Genomic DNA, 13,902 nt, shown 5'->3' with positions numbered 1-13,902 from the left:
AAATGCATTACTGTTCTGCTCGGATCTTTCCTTGGTAGTCCCTTTGCTGCTGGGCAAAATAGGATTTTAGGATAACGCATTGCCACTATTTCAAATGCTCCATGCCTAAAACTCATGAAAATCTTAGATAATTCCATTTAAAATTTAACAGTGGTAATTGGTAGATGATGGATTTGAGCCATAAAAGGCAAGGTGAAACAGAGAATTTGGTCATGTCTGTTTAGTATTGTTTCAGAGCCACCAGCCTTTTTAAAAATAAACCCCAATGAATGCTCTGAAAAGGGCTTAAAAGTACAAGGTGATTTCCAATTTCAGTTGGCTTTTTTATTCCACCTCTTTCATGCGCTGTCCTGCAATCCTAGTCTTAGTCATTACATTACAGCGTGTGAAGTATTTGAGACGTTTTCACGTTGCATAAACCCAAGACCTGAGATTTAAACCCAGAAAGTTTCTGTGTTTGAAATGCACAGTGTGTTTTTCTCTTTCAGTGCCATCTGAGAGTCTCACCATCGCTTGTGCTGTTTGATGCTGTTATCTATTCTGGTCACAAACTTTCATAAGCCAAAGGAGCCAATCATTTGTGAAGTTTTGATGGTCCCCGATTCTCACGTGTAGCTTTGGAGAAGCCACTGATGGTGAAGGGAGGGATGTAACAAATCTCACCAGGATCTGAAAGGGGAACCACTCGGGGTATCTTGCTGAAGTTGCTGATTTTTTTGTGTGCCCTAAGCAGTAAATCTCTTCTCGGAACAAGAACTCTGGCATAAATGAAACGTAGCCAATTGAAGACACCTGTGCTAACTTGGATGCAAATGGTGAGCTGTAAGCAAATGCCTCCCCACAGGAAAACTTCTTCCTGATTTTTGCACTCTTTCGGCTCTAGGTGAGACCCTGCAGGGATCAAAAACCCATCCCTGCTGTCATTAGCAGTTGTCATCCCAAAATTATCCCTGTTGGCTGCAGTGCCATTTCTGTGGTCTGTGATTCACGTCTGTCCTGCGTTTGGGTAGTACACCCACAATTAATTGTTTCAGACTGCTGTGGGCTTTGTTTGTTGAGGAAAAAGAACACTGAGTCCCAGCTTGTCCTAGTGTGAAGAACTAGCAACGGGTGTGGTGTTTTTGTGGAGTTTTGAGTGTGTGTGTGTGTTTGGTTGTTGTTTGTTTGTTTTATTCTTTGATATGATCCATGTAGAGCTGGATCAGGGAAGAAGGGAGGTGAAATTTTGACATGTGGCTCTACAAATGGCTTGAAGAGGGAGGATTCTGCTTGATCAGCCACTGGTGGTATTCTTGGACAGGAGGATACTTATGCCAGTAGGACAGGCTCCATTCAAACTACAAGTGAAACAGGCAGCCTCCACTTCACATCTAGAAAGGTGTCATCAGTGTTTGGGTGTAACGTTGTGGTTTGGGGTTTGAGTGGGATGTGGAGATGGCATTAAGTACTTTGACTTAAAATTTAGTCTAAGTTTGGGTGCCTGAGGATCAGTTTAGCAGAAGGTAGGCTCTAAGGCTGTGTCTTTGTATGCACGAATTAATGTCTGAATTTAGAGCTAACAAAGCACAGGCACGGTTGCTCTAAATCAGAGACCATTCTCCTCTTGTTTGTACATGCTGAGTGAGCAGGTCTTTGTGCACAAGAAGGATCTTTGTGAGCTATGTCCAATAATTACTGGTACTAAGAATGCTACAAAAGAACTGAAAATTAAAACTAGCGGTGGCCACTGTCCGTACATCAAATTCAAAGCAGAAATCTCTGTTGAATACCTCAGACTGCACCGGTGTGTTAAATGACTGGAAAGGCTACTGGGTCGAGCATTTACAAACTGGGAAACTCAGCCCTAGAGCTGCCCCTGCATCTTTGACTTGGTTGCTGTGTACAGAAATCAGAGCAAACTTTTATTTGCTGGTCGTATTCTTACTCTGTTTGCATGGTCTGAGACTTCACTGCCTTCAGGGCAAGGGTGAGGATGTTCCTTAATTTTATTTTATTTGTTGGTGTGCAAATGACCTTTTCATCTAAACCCCTGCAGCTATGGATCCACGTAGCTGTAAAAGTAAGGGGCATCTCAGAGAATGAGGAATGTACCATCAGCAGCCACTTTTGAGATTTTGGTTTTGTTTTTTTGCTCAGCAACACATAAATATGCTGTTTGGGGAGGGATAAAACAAACTGATCAAATTATCCTGAAGTCATCTGTAGGTCTGCTGTCTGTCACCTTGCAGTCCTCTGCTCTGTGCCCTACGTATGGTCCAGTTTCTGTGGCAAATACAGACAGACTAGATCTTCCTTTCTTACTGGCTCCGATCCATCCCTCATGGATGGTATTTGCTGTGCAACAAATGAGACCCGGTGTCCTGAGAACGTGTGGTTCACCTGCACACAGATAATCAGAATTATATTTAGCATTTGCAAAGCAGTTTGCATTCTAACAATTCCTTAACTTTGAACAGTCGAGCTGATGATGTGAAAATATTACCTTTCAAAATGTTTGGCTTTTACCCCTGTATTATTAACACTGTGTCGAAGTTTGACGCAAATGCCAGGCACCCAGGAGTTCACCGTCCCCTGCCACAGCTGGGCAGAGGAGAGGAAAAGAATTTACATTTCCATGGATCCCCACGGGCTGTGCATAGATCCCTGCATTCCCGGTGGATTCCCAGGGGCTGTGGGTGGATCTCTGCATCCCTGTGGATCCCCAGGGGCTGCAGGGGCACAGCTGCTTCACCATTTTCTCACCATGGTCTGCAGAGGAATCTTGGCTCCAGTGCCTGGAGCAGCTCCTGCCCCTCCTTCTCCCTGGCGTCTCCGTGTTGTTTCCCTCACATGTTCTCATCATCTCCTCTTCTCTGACTAGAAGAAAAAAATGTATGTGCCCACTTTGTTTTGATTTTCTTCTGAAATCTGTTATCACAGAGGTGTTACCAACCTCTCTAAGTGGCCCAGCCTTGGCCAGCAGCAAATCCATCTTCAGAGCCATCAGGGATTGGCTCTGCTTGGATGATTGGCTCTGCTTGGATGTCGTGGAAGCTTCCAGCAGCTTCTCACAGCAGCCTCCTCTGTTTCCCCCCTCCCCCGGCTACAAAAAACCTGGCTGTGCAAAACCAGCACACACTGAAAGAGAAGCAAAGCAGGACTGGCAGTCCTGGGGTGGAGGAGGGCTTGCCAGCTGCCTCAAGGTGTCTCCAGGGGGCTTTATCCAGCAGACATTTTCAGCATCTTAAAAGGAGGAATTTTGGCCAGGCAAAGAGACAGAAGCTAACTGCCTGTGGCCAAAGAGAGCAGAGACTTTCTTTGGCTGTCACCTCCACACTGGAAAGGACAGGAGAGCAAGCTGGAAAGCCCCAAGAAGCACATCTCCAGTTTTTCCCCACCTGTGGGATCTCTTGCTGATGTGTAACAGCTGCAGGCATTCAGAAGAAATTGCTGTCTACTTTAAACTACTTTCCCAGGAAACTCCAGGAGGCAGAAATACAGAATCCCCCGTTTGTGTGCTTTGCTCATCTAGCTCAGCCTAGTGGGAACAGACCCATGGAAGTGTATAGGGGGGAAAACTGGGAAACTTGGAGTCCTTCCAGACACACAGCCCCAGGAGATCACGCACAAAGGGAAATGATGGTAATAGATCGAATGAGAGGGAAAGGACACCCAAGCACTGCCTTGTTGAAGGGAAAAATCATGAGAATGTCTTTACTGCAAGACACTTAGATCTTCTCAAAGCAGCTTGAAATTCCTGCTCTGCCAGTTTTGAGTGCCACAGCCAGTGACAAGAAGGTCATGCTCGTGGAAGGTGTGATCTCTGTTGCTTAGTATTACTCGAAAGGGATTAATGGCTAGGCTAAATGCAGGGCGCTGCAGGGATCGCATCCTCGGCATATTCCTGGCTGTACCTGAATATCAGACATTCATCTTATTTGTGTGTCCCCATACTTCCTCCCTGTCTCCAAACAAGTGAAATAAAGCTCTTTGGGGGGAAGGGGTACAGTGGGTAAATCGCTATCACTGAAGTCCTAGCTTAGAAATCAAGGCAGATGTGCTGTAATTCCAGATGTTTCAGCTCATCTGATTTCAGGCTCATCACTTCACCACGTTTGTTTCCCCACGAGCTGGGGTGTGAATTCCCCTTTTCTGTACCTAGATCAGAAGGCATTTTGGGCAGGGAGTTCATGATTATGCAGTCCTGCTTACCGCAGCCCTTTACTGAACTGCATCAATAACAAACTAGAGGCAGAGTAAGTAGGGGCAAAGTATCCCCACGGGAGGGACCCCTCCAGGCACATCAGGAACTGTCCCACCAGTGACACAAGCAGATGAGTGAGCAAGTCTTGAGACTTGAGTTACCTGCTTAATCCGACAAGCAGAGCTCAGATGAAGTATGCAGGTGAATTCCAGCAATTCTGGAATTTGCTTCCAATTTCTGAGCGTTCTTTGCAGCAATGTCTCCCGCTCTCAGTTGGGCTGCAGTATTCCAATAGGATTCCAGGAAAAAAAAATCACTGAAGTAACCATAAGAACCATATCCTTATTGCATTTCTTTGCACATCTAATTAAGAATAACAACTGAACAATTATTTAGTAGCTACTAGTAAAAAAATTCATCTTGTCTCTTCCCTTAAAGGCATACTTAAATTCCTGCTCCTTTTAAAGTTATCCAGATGAACTGTCAACACAGAGCTAACGATGACCACTGCTGAGGGCAGGGCAGTGTCCTCAGCCCCCACATATTAAAAGGCCACATGGTTAAGATGATGTTACTGAGCTGGATTGATGTCGTCTGTCTCCCTCCACTTACGTAAGAATTACTATAAACAGTTAGAGATAAATTGTTTAAATGAATTTCTCCACCGAATAATATTAGTGTATAGCCTGACTTGTGTTTCTAGTGTCAAGGCTGTTGTGAAACTGTCTGAATTTCAGCTCGTAAACAAATATCATATTTTAAAAACCTACGTATAGGCGTGTTGGCAGCCAGGAAGGCATTTCCTTATAGATCTTCATCAACGGTGAAAACAAATTGTTTCATTTAGATTGGTGATGAGTAATTTTATAAGCCAGCCTGCAGTATCTGCACTTTTATATGTTTTGATTCCTTGATGTCTTCCCTTTCCTTGTCAGCAGCCCAGCTGTGTATCAGGGTTGAGGTCTGCCCTTGGCTGACTGCAGTCCAGCAGGATGTGGATGTCTTCCCTGTGGCTGAAGCCTGAAAGTCTTGGAAGCCTAAAGCACCTCATGGCATTTTCATTTTCGGAATGAACAGAATCCACTGCAATTTGGATCAAAATCTGGTGTAAGTGTGGTCCCTAGGATGGTCTTTTTACAGTGCTTTCTCAAAATGTCTCTGTTGTCTCTGCTGTTCCTGTGCAGATACTGGCCTGTCTTGGAGGTAGAGGCTCCATCCCAGTGAGGGGATGAGCAGGGCTGAATTCCTTTTGAGGCTCGTCTAAGGGCTCGTGACTCTGTTGTCTGAGGTAGCAGCTTCATCTGAACACGTTCTTTGTGGAACCCCTCAAATGGGGGATAAGAACCAAAAATTCTTGTCTCTGAAAAAATTCTTACCTCTTAACATTGGTTCATGTCCTTCAGGGAGAGTGGGAGCCTTCCACTGAGGTGTCCTGGGTACCTGCTACAGCTGCCAGGCAGCACCAGAACATCCCATGGGCAGCACTGGGGGCCTTCAGGTGGCAGAGAAACAAGGTCTCCTCTTTATCCAGTGCCAGGAAAGAGGTCATGGCACAGGGTTTTCTGTTCTTTGCCCCATGACTTCTGGGTTCATGCTTGTCTAGACGATAGTCTGCAGTGAGAGGAAAGGGAAGCGGACTGTTAGTTGGCTTCTCTGGATCTGGCTGTGGTGTCTTCATCATCAAACTGAGCAGTTTTTCAGTGGCTCTGGCACAAAAGGAGGATGGCGATGAGCAGCTCCATTGTTAGGGTAGAAAATACACGTATTAATGAATGAATACAAAGAGAATGTAAATATAAGAGCATATAAATATGATTGAAAGAGCCAGGGCTGGGGCAGAATGACTGCAAGTCGTTTGAAGTCTTCCCAGCCACAGAGAGCTTCTCCAGAGGGATAAGATGAAAATTCCCTGCAGGGTTTTGGTGCCAGGTACAGAAAAACCAACGGAACCATTCTGAAATCAATGTGAATGTTGCTGTTAATGTTCACCACTCTTCAGTCTGTGATGCAGGTTTCATAGAGCAGTGTGTTTAACAACACAGAAAGAAATTCCTGCTCCCACTGTCAAGTGATCAGTATGTGGCTGAACAATAGATTTTGGTGCATGTTGTTCTAGATCCCCAAATATCCGATCTTGTGATGTGTTTCTTCACAGTCGACTAAGCTACTTATAAATTGTCATCTTCTCCACATAAAGGGGAGCATCTGATCAAAAGGCATATGTAAGCTGAGAATAGAAAGCTTATAAAAGTGTCAAATTTCCAGAAAAGATTTCAACATCAGTTACATGAAAGGGCTGTATATTCCTTAGGGTTAGAAAGAGTCTGATATTAGGCTCTTTCTCTGCATGTGTCTCTGTACCCTCTGTACTGACCATAATCCACCTTTTTTGCACAGCTGGTATCGGCCCAGTTGGAAAGGGGAATCATTCTAAATTGCTGTAGTTTTGACACAGCAGGGCTGATGAGTACAAGACAGAGCTCAGCTGAAATCCACTGCAGGGGACAGTGTAAGCTCCAAGTTCTGGAAGAGCTTCTCTCAGAGCTATTTCTATGTTCAGCACTAGATCCCAGCTGCAGTTTCTACAGTCCAAAGGTGTCCCCCATGCCCAAAGGGTAAAAGGATTAAGCCAACTCTAATTTTTCATTGTGCACTGTGAGATTTTCCAGCTTTTTCTCAAAAAGAGTTGTGCCAAACAAGACTTACCTCTGAATCAGATTCACCCCTGGTTTCCATCCCCACTAGTTTTTCTGTAGTCCCTTTTCTTAAAAGTATTTAAACACATCCCCAAATTTCAGTACTGCTGCTCAGGTAGGTGTTTAAATGACTGGCCAGATCATGAGGTTCTGTTCAGGTGTTTCCTCTCCCTCGTATGAGAAATGACTTGTCCCCCCTGCTTCACTTCTCTTATCATGGGTGTGCACATGCTGTATGTGAAGGGAACCTTCAGGAGGGAAGAACGGGAAGAATTTGCATGGCCCTCTAGGAGAAGGGATGCAGGTACAATTGAATTGATCTTCAAATATTTTTTTTAAATTGAATCTGATGAGGATTAACAAGCCAGTGGTATTACTCACCCTGGCATAAAATGCAAGTTCTTGGATTAGCTTTAGATCTGGAATTTGAAAGATCTTCCCATCATTCAGCTCCAGCTATACAGTTATGACACTCATTTGAAGGAATTTGGGTTTTTTTTCCTGACTGGCATTCTTTTCAAGACGATCCCCCTTGTAAATTCCTGGGCTGCTGACATCAGCACAAAAATAGCTAAAACTGGAGCTTGTTGTTGTATTCCTTTCTTCACCACATCTTGCAACACCTTCCATGCATCTCAAAACTTTGTATAGGTTTTTCAAAGTTAAATCTCATAATGAGTCCATAGCAGGGAGACTTAAGTCTTTACTTAATATTGCTAGTATTTTTATATTGTTTACTTGTTCTTCTCTTACTGCTAATCTCACATACTCAAAAAATTTTGACAAAGTCCTCAAATATTGTGAAAGCAGGTATAAAATCTGGAGACTATCAGAAGCAAAGCACTTAGTTTCTGCTATCTTGAAATCTTCTGATACCTTGCTTTCTTTTTATTTTTTCATTTTCCTCCAAAGCTTCTCAGGAAAAGATCAAATCCTTTACCTGAAGCCTGCATTGCTGGGTAGCTGGTGCTGTGGGAAGTTAGTGGCGAGGCTCCTGTTTAAAATGTTGTGGCAGTGTTTGAGGAGAAGTGGCAGTGAGCTGTCGCCATTCCAGGAGAGTTAAGGAGTTCTGGGAGCAGAAGTCTTGTTCACAGAGGAGAGGGCATCAACCATCCCTCTCCTGGAAGTGTTTGAAGGACTTGGAGGACCCAAAGCCCTCTAGCTGGAAAGGCGAGAGCCAGGAAAACTACGAGGTTGGAGGTGGGGGGAAGGTGTTACCTGTGACAGCAAGAAGTGAGCTGGGGACTGCAGGATGGAAGAGCATCCAGCTGACCCCTCTGACAGTATCATGCAATGGAATACTTTGTCTGATTTTTATACTAGGAGTGAGTCATACCCCTGTGACTTCCCTTCTGTGGCTCTTCTGTGAATTGTTTACTTTGCAAGGACAGGATGTGTTGCCTCCAAATCCTTTCGACTTCTTCAGAGGTTTGCCAGAAGGGGAGACAGCTTGCTGGCAGCAGATGTCTTCTGCAGCAGCAGGGCCACACCATGAAGAAGTTTCTTCCCAAACCAGTCTGGAGCCCTTGTAGTGTTTATCAGAAAGTCCAAAAGCAGAGTTGTTTTCTGCATTGTGCAATGAAGGCTGAGGTAGCAGTACCCGGTGTCTGCTGTACAGGCACTGCCAGCTGAGGAGCTCTGGGGTCTGGGGAGGGGTGCTATGAAATCAGAATTTCTTCTTCACAGATTGAAGTCGTATGGCAAAGGAAAGAAACGCTTTTGTCTGTTTCCATCTGTCTTGGTTTAGGAAGACAGGTATCTGCTAGGTAAAATTACAATCAGAGGCTCTTTAGCAAAGATTTGGGAAATAGGAATAGCAGTTCTTTACTAGTATGTAATACAAAGCAAACAAACACAAAAAAACTCCCCCCCCCACCAAACAACTACAGCATTAATGACAAACGACAACAGTACCAAGAACCTTGAGGGCTTTGTTTCACAAAACCCAGGGCAGTTTGGTTTCGGTGTTCCTGCAGGATCCTCAGAGCACCAAGCTGGAACAGTGGAAAAGTCCCGGGCTGGTAGCTGGGATGGCAGGGCGTCCCAGCAGGCAGGGGCAGGATGTCCCGGCAGGGCAGGGGGTGCGGGGTCACGCTGCAGCAAGAGGAGCAGCGCCGAAGGAGCCGAAGGCGAGGCAGAAAAGTGGCCCAGCTTCTGCTCGGCGGGCTTTGCGGCGGCTGAGATCCTCGAGGAGCGGCCGACACGCGTCTCCCGAACGCCGGAAGCAGAAAAGCACGCAGCTGCCTCAAGCTGTGTCTTTTACCTGCGTTATCTCCCCCTTCCACCTTTTGTCCATCTCTTTGTTTCAGCCAAGCACTCTCAAGTATTCAACACCCGGTCCCCTTGGCAACCCGTGGGGAAAAAAATTCCCCAGAGAAAGAAGGAACAAACCCAACCCCCAACACCATCTCAAACAAAACGTGGGATTTGCCCAGTTTGTGCTGGGAGAGCTATTCAGTGTGAAATCCAACCTCAAAAGACCTGAAACAGAAATGGACTTTGCTCTTGAGCTGGACAAAGTCCAGGGATCCAAAGCAAAGGAAGCTGTCCAAGGAGGCCAGAAGAAATGGTGGGCGAGCACTGTGCTGGCCAGCCTGGTAACACCACCCAAGGCTGCACCACAGTCATGCTTCTGGCACTGTGGTCCATTCCTGGGATATTCTGAATGGACAGTTTTCTTCAAAAGAGGAAAAACAAACCGATAATTGAGTCCATATGTGGCACTCTCTGGGTTATTTCCTCAGTACTCTTATTACTGTTTTATGGTCCACGATGAGGATGTTTGGTTACAGAATCTCAGAGTCATGGAGTTGGTTTGGTTGGAGAAGCCCTCTGAGGTCAGCGCATCCAACCGATGACCCAACACCACCTTGTCACCCAGACCGTGGCACTGAGTGCCATGTCCAGTCCTCAAACACCTCCAGGGGCAGCCCATTCCAGTGTCCAATCACCCTTTCCGTGTAGAAATTCCTCCAAATGTCCAACCTGAACCTCCCAGCTTAAGGCTGTGTCCTCTTGTCCTAACACAAACAGCCTGGGAGAACAGGCCGAACCCCACCTGGTTACAATCTCCTTTCAAGCAGTGATAAGGTCTTCCCTAAGCTCCTTTTCTCCAGGCTAAACAACCCCAGCTCGCTCAGTCACTCCTCATCAGACTTGTGCTCCAAACCCTTCCGTAGCCTTGTTGCCTTTTTCTGGACATGCTCCAGCCTCTCATCCTAAACTGAGGGGCCCAGAACTCGAGGTGTGGCCTGAGCAGTGCTGAGCACAGGGGAAGAATCACTTCCCTGGTCCTGCTGACCACACTATTCCTGATAACAGGAGAGGATGCCTTCCCCCGAGTCCCGTGGCCGAGTTTCTGCTTGTCTAAACTTTGGTGACCCTAAGGAAACCACATCATCTTGCTGTGATTTCCTCCCTATCTCTAAAGTGCCGATGATACTTTCATCCTCTCCTATCAGACCAAAATCTGTGATGATGCAGGCTCTTTTGTACTGCAAGCAAAGGTGCTGTGCCTAGCAAGGTGGACCCCAGGAGCAGAGAAACCTGGATGTGGCTGATTCGTGGCAGCTTTGGGTGTGCCTGGGAGGTGGAGAAGCTGTGTATGGTGCAAGCCCTTCTCTAATCTGGGAGATTAGAGCAGAAAACCAAAGTGTGCCGTGCCTCAGCTGGGGTGTGTGACTTGTCACCAGAAACCTGGTGCCTTTTGGGTTGCACCATTAAACCCCCACTCAGCTGTGGAACGATGACCTGCTTCATTCACCTAAAGAGGGTTTAGGGACTTACAATTAACCAGGGAAGAGCTGTTGGACACTCCGCAGGGAATAACAAAGTTGCATCTCCGCTGGCTCTCTTGGCACGCTGTTTCAGCAGTTTTAAACTTTCCACGTGCTTGTCTTTAGAACTGAAATTACCAGTCCATAATTTGTGGTGCCAGGCTGAATTTATTCCCTGGAAAAATCCTATCGGTGTGAGTGCTCCCGTTTTAAGGTCACCTTACCTTTGTTAACTCCTCCTTTGAAAACCCTGCCCCTACAACCCCCCGTATACCCCCACAACCCTGCCCCTGCTCGCCCTCTTAGTCTTCTCCTCCTTCCCCGACTTGGAGGGGGGAAATAAAAATGGATTCTTGGGTTTAACAAAGCAGAGACTTGCTTCATCTGTTTCCCTGCCAGCGGCTGTACCTCCCTGGGCACAATGATCACTGTTGCCTCACACTGCAACATATTGGGAACGGTACATTTTTGCCCTGGAGGTACAGACTGTCCAGAAGAAAGGCTTTTCAGAGCAAACATCATCCCTCCAGGACCAAAGCCAGATTTCTTAGCTGCAACATCCTTATCTGCATCATTTTATTGCACTGAGCTGCAGAAGTCTTGAGCACTGGAAGTTAAAACCAAAATTAATGATAGTTGTGCTTACATGATAGGAGCTACTCTGTAAAATTGGGTCTTCATAGTTTACTTGAAGCAACCCAAATTCAAGGTTTTCCTTTACCCTTCCTCTTTGGTTGGGCTCATGGTCTGTGAACAGAGGCATAGCACCATCCACCCGTTTCACTGATCCAGTGATATTTCCCTGGCTTTTAAGACACGGGCAGAGTCCACGGTGTCTTTGGGCGCTTCAGGACTGGGACTGCTTCACCCTGCCAGGCTTGGTGTGGTGACTTTGAGAGCAGCCTGAGAAGCTGTAGGGGAAGTGTCCCCAACAACATGGGTCTGCACAGCGTCATCAGAAATGTCTCTGCCTACTGTGCTGGTTTGGATGTGCTTTGGAGCACTTTTTGGATGAACTTTCAGATCATCCTTGAATAACATCCATTGACTATGGAGAGTGTAAAGAACTGAGGTGTGGGGGTGATAGGTGGCTGTTGAACAAAAGAACCGTAATTGTGGTTACTTGTATTCAAGCATGTATTTGTTTTAAAATCTGATTATTTCTTTTTTAGGACTACATTTTGGCTGACTTCTAAAGAGACTGAAATGTCTCCTTCAAAAGGGCTATCTGCATCTCTGATCCTGGGGAGGCTGTTCAGGGTAGGAGGCTTCTGACAAAGCAGAAAAATCCCCTAGTCCTGTTGAAAAAAACACCACAATGTTTTTCATGGTTGAAGGCACATGACTATCTATTTATACAGTCAATCTCGTGATTTATTCGTTTTCCTTTAAATTATACTTCCCATTGATTTGAAAGCGCATTTAATTAAAATGCATTGTGGCATAAAGAAATACACTACTTTTTCACAACCCCTCACCTTAGTGAAAAGGCTTTCCAAGAGGCAAGTCTTAATTTCAAAATGTTGAAAAAAGAGGGGTTTTAATGTAAATTACTGATTTGACAGTTCTGCATAAGATGTTTTTTTCAGAGAGGCAGTGTTTCCATCCTGCATCCTTGAGGTGTGTGGGGTAACATGTCTTTTACATCTGCTGTGCATTCCCAGATGCCAGGGGCGAGGAAAGGAGGAACGCTTAAACGTTGAAGGAATCCAAGCACTGGAATTTGGTTCATGCTGGCATTGATTACTCCCAAAGAGGGAAAAGCAATTAGTACTGGCATTTGATTGCTGGTCATCAGCCATGATCTGCCAATGTCCATTTGGCTTTTTCACTGGCCAGACTGGACAATGAGAGCGTGAGTGAGGGACGGCACCTCTGTCCTCCAAATCTGCTGCTGCTCTGCCAGTGCCCAGCTGTGGGGCTGCTTGCAGCATGCCTGTCAGGTTGGAAATACTGGGTCTGCAGCTGTTCATGGGGCCAAATCAGCTGCGACTTCAGAGATTCCACTCCAGGCTGCAGCAGGAATTTGGTGCTGGGAGACAACAATGATTTTTGAGTCAGATAACGCAGCTGCTCTGTGGAGTAAAGGCACCGTAGTCTCTGGATTTCTTTTAAGGTCAGGATTAATGCTCAAGCCTAAAGACCACGAGCTGCTGTCCAGCAGTGCCAGGCTGGACTGTGGTGAATGGACAGGGACAAGCAGGAACTTGCCATGTGTGCAGATTCCAATTTTGCAGCTGGTGCTCTGGCACCTGAGGCTGCGGCTGCAGGGGACGAAGAGGCTCTGGATGCTGCAGCATTCCCATATCTGCCCCTTTGCGGTACTTCATCAATTCACCTTGGGAATCTTTGTTTTAACAGCGTGACCCATTTAGCACGTTCGAATGTCTCCTGCTGAAAGAAGCTGTAGATGTGATGCTGTGTCAGGAGCACTGGTGGGGACCTGGTTGTCTGACCAGGAGATCTCTGCCGGTGACGGACCCCAGAAAAGCGGGCTGAGGCTGATCCAGGGAGACACAAAGGGAGGGTGCTACCTGCCTTTTGGGAAGTAGGGGGAGGAAGAAATAGGTGTGGGGGCCCAGCAAGAGAATAAATGCAGGAGACAGAGCCTGGGACAGGGTGGCTGTGGAGAGGAGCTCTGGTGGCTTCGGTTCCTGCTGGAAAAGCACTTGGATAAAGCTGGTGTGCTCTGCACCAAGGTGGTTTCTGGAGCATTTAACCATTAACATCCTGGCACGGCTGGCACCAGGCTGTGACCCAGACCCAGGCAGGCTGTGTCCCAGGAGCCTGGACTGTCCTGTCCCTACCAGAGTCCTCCAAGGGGACTCTGTGAACCCTGTCCCTGCAGAGCCTGGAGCTCCCTGGTTTGCCTGTGGGCCTTGGGATGCTCAGGGCTGTTCTCATCCCAGGAAGGGCTGAACTGTGTCTCTGCCTAAAAGTACGGGGTGCTGCTTCCAGCTCTGCTGCCTGCATGATTTTTGATTTACTAAGTAAAAGAGAGGAGGAACTGGTGAATTGTAATGATTTTCCTCTCCTTAGGCTTAGCTGATCATTGGAGCCACATTTTCAGAACAAGAAGTTCTTCAACCCCAGCAGACCGTTTTGGGTTTGCTTTGCCTCAGAAAGTGACTGGGGAGGGGGGGTGGTACATGGAGCTCCCCTGTGTGCTGGGAAAATGTCCGAGTTCCACCCTGGGACTGTGCAATACAAACTGATCTCACTCTGCTGCCACTGCCGGCCTCTCGAA

At 46.6% G+C, this 13,902-nt stretch overlaps 1 long non-coding RNA gene across 2 annotated transcripts in view; it reads left to right on the top strand.

Annotated features, from left to right (window-relative positions):
• The window catches only part of LOC136294381 (uncharacterized), a 73,191-nt gene extending 60,492 nt beyond the window's left edge, over positions 1-12,699 (top strand). The window contains exons 3-6 of one of the 2 annotated variants that reach the window (XR_010722388.1): positions 489-4,795; positions 5,122-5,290; positions 11,828-11,915; positions 12,320-12,699. This is a non-coding gene — a long non-coding RNA (uncharacterized lncRNA). Of the gene's footprint in view, positions 1-488; positions 4,796-5,121; positions 5,291-11,827; positions 12,103-12,319 lie in introns of those variants that run through there. The other variant, XR_010722387.1, reaches the window with a different exon arrangement.
• The last annotated feature ends 1,203 nt before the right edge of the window (positions 12,700-13,902 follow it).

This window comes from Chamaea fasciata, unplaced genomic scaffold, assembly GCF_029207755.1.
Source record: "Chamaea fasciata isolate MVZ Bird 193981 ecotype frontalis unplaced genomic scaffold, bChaFas1.0.hap1 SCAF_10, whole genome shotgun sequence".
NCBI classification, from domain to species: domain Eukaryota; kingdom Metazoa; phylum Chordata; class Aves; order Passeriformes; family Sylviidae; genus Chamaea; species Chamaea fasciata.
This window is presented reverse-complemented; position numbering and strand designations above follow the sequence as displayed.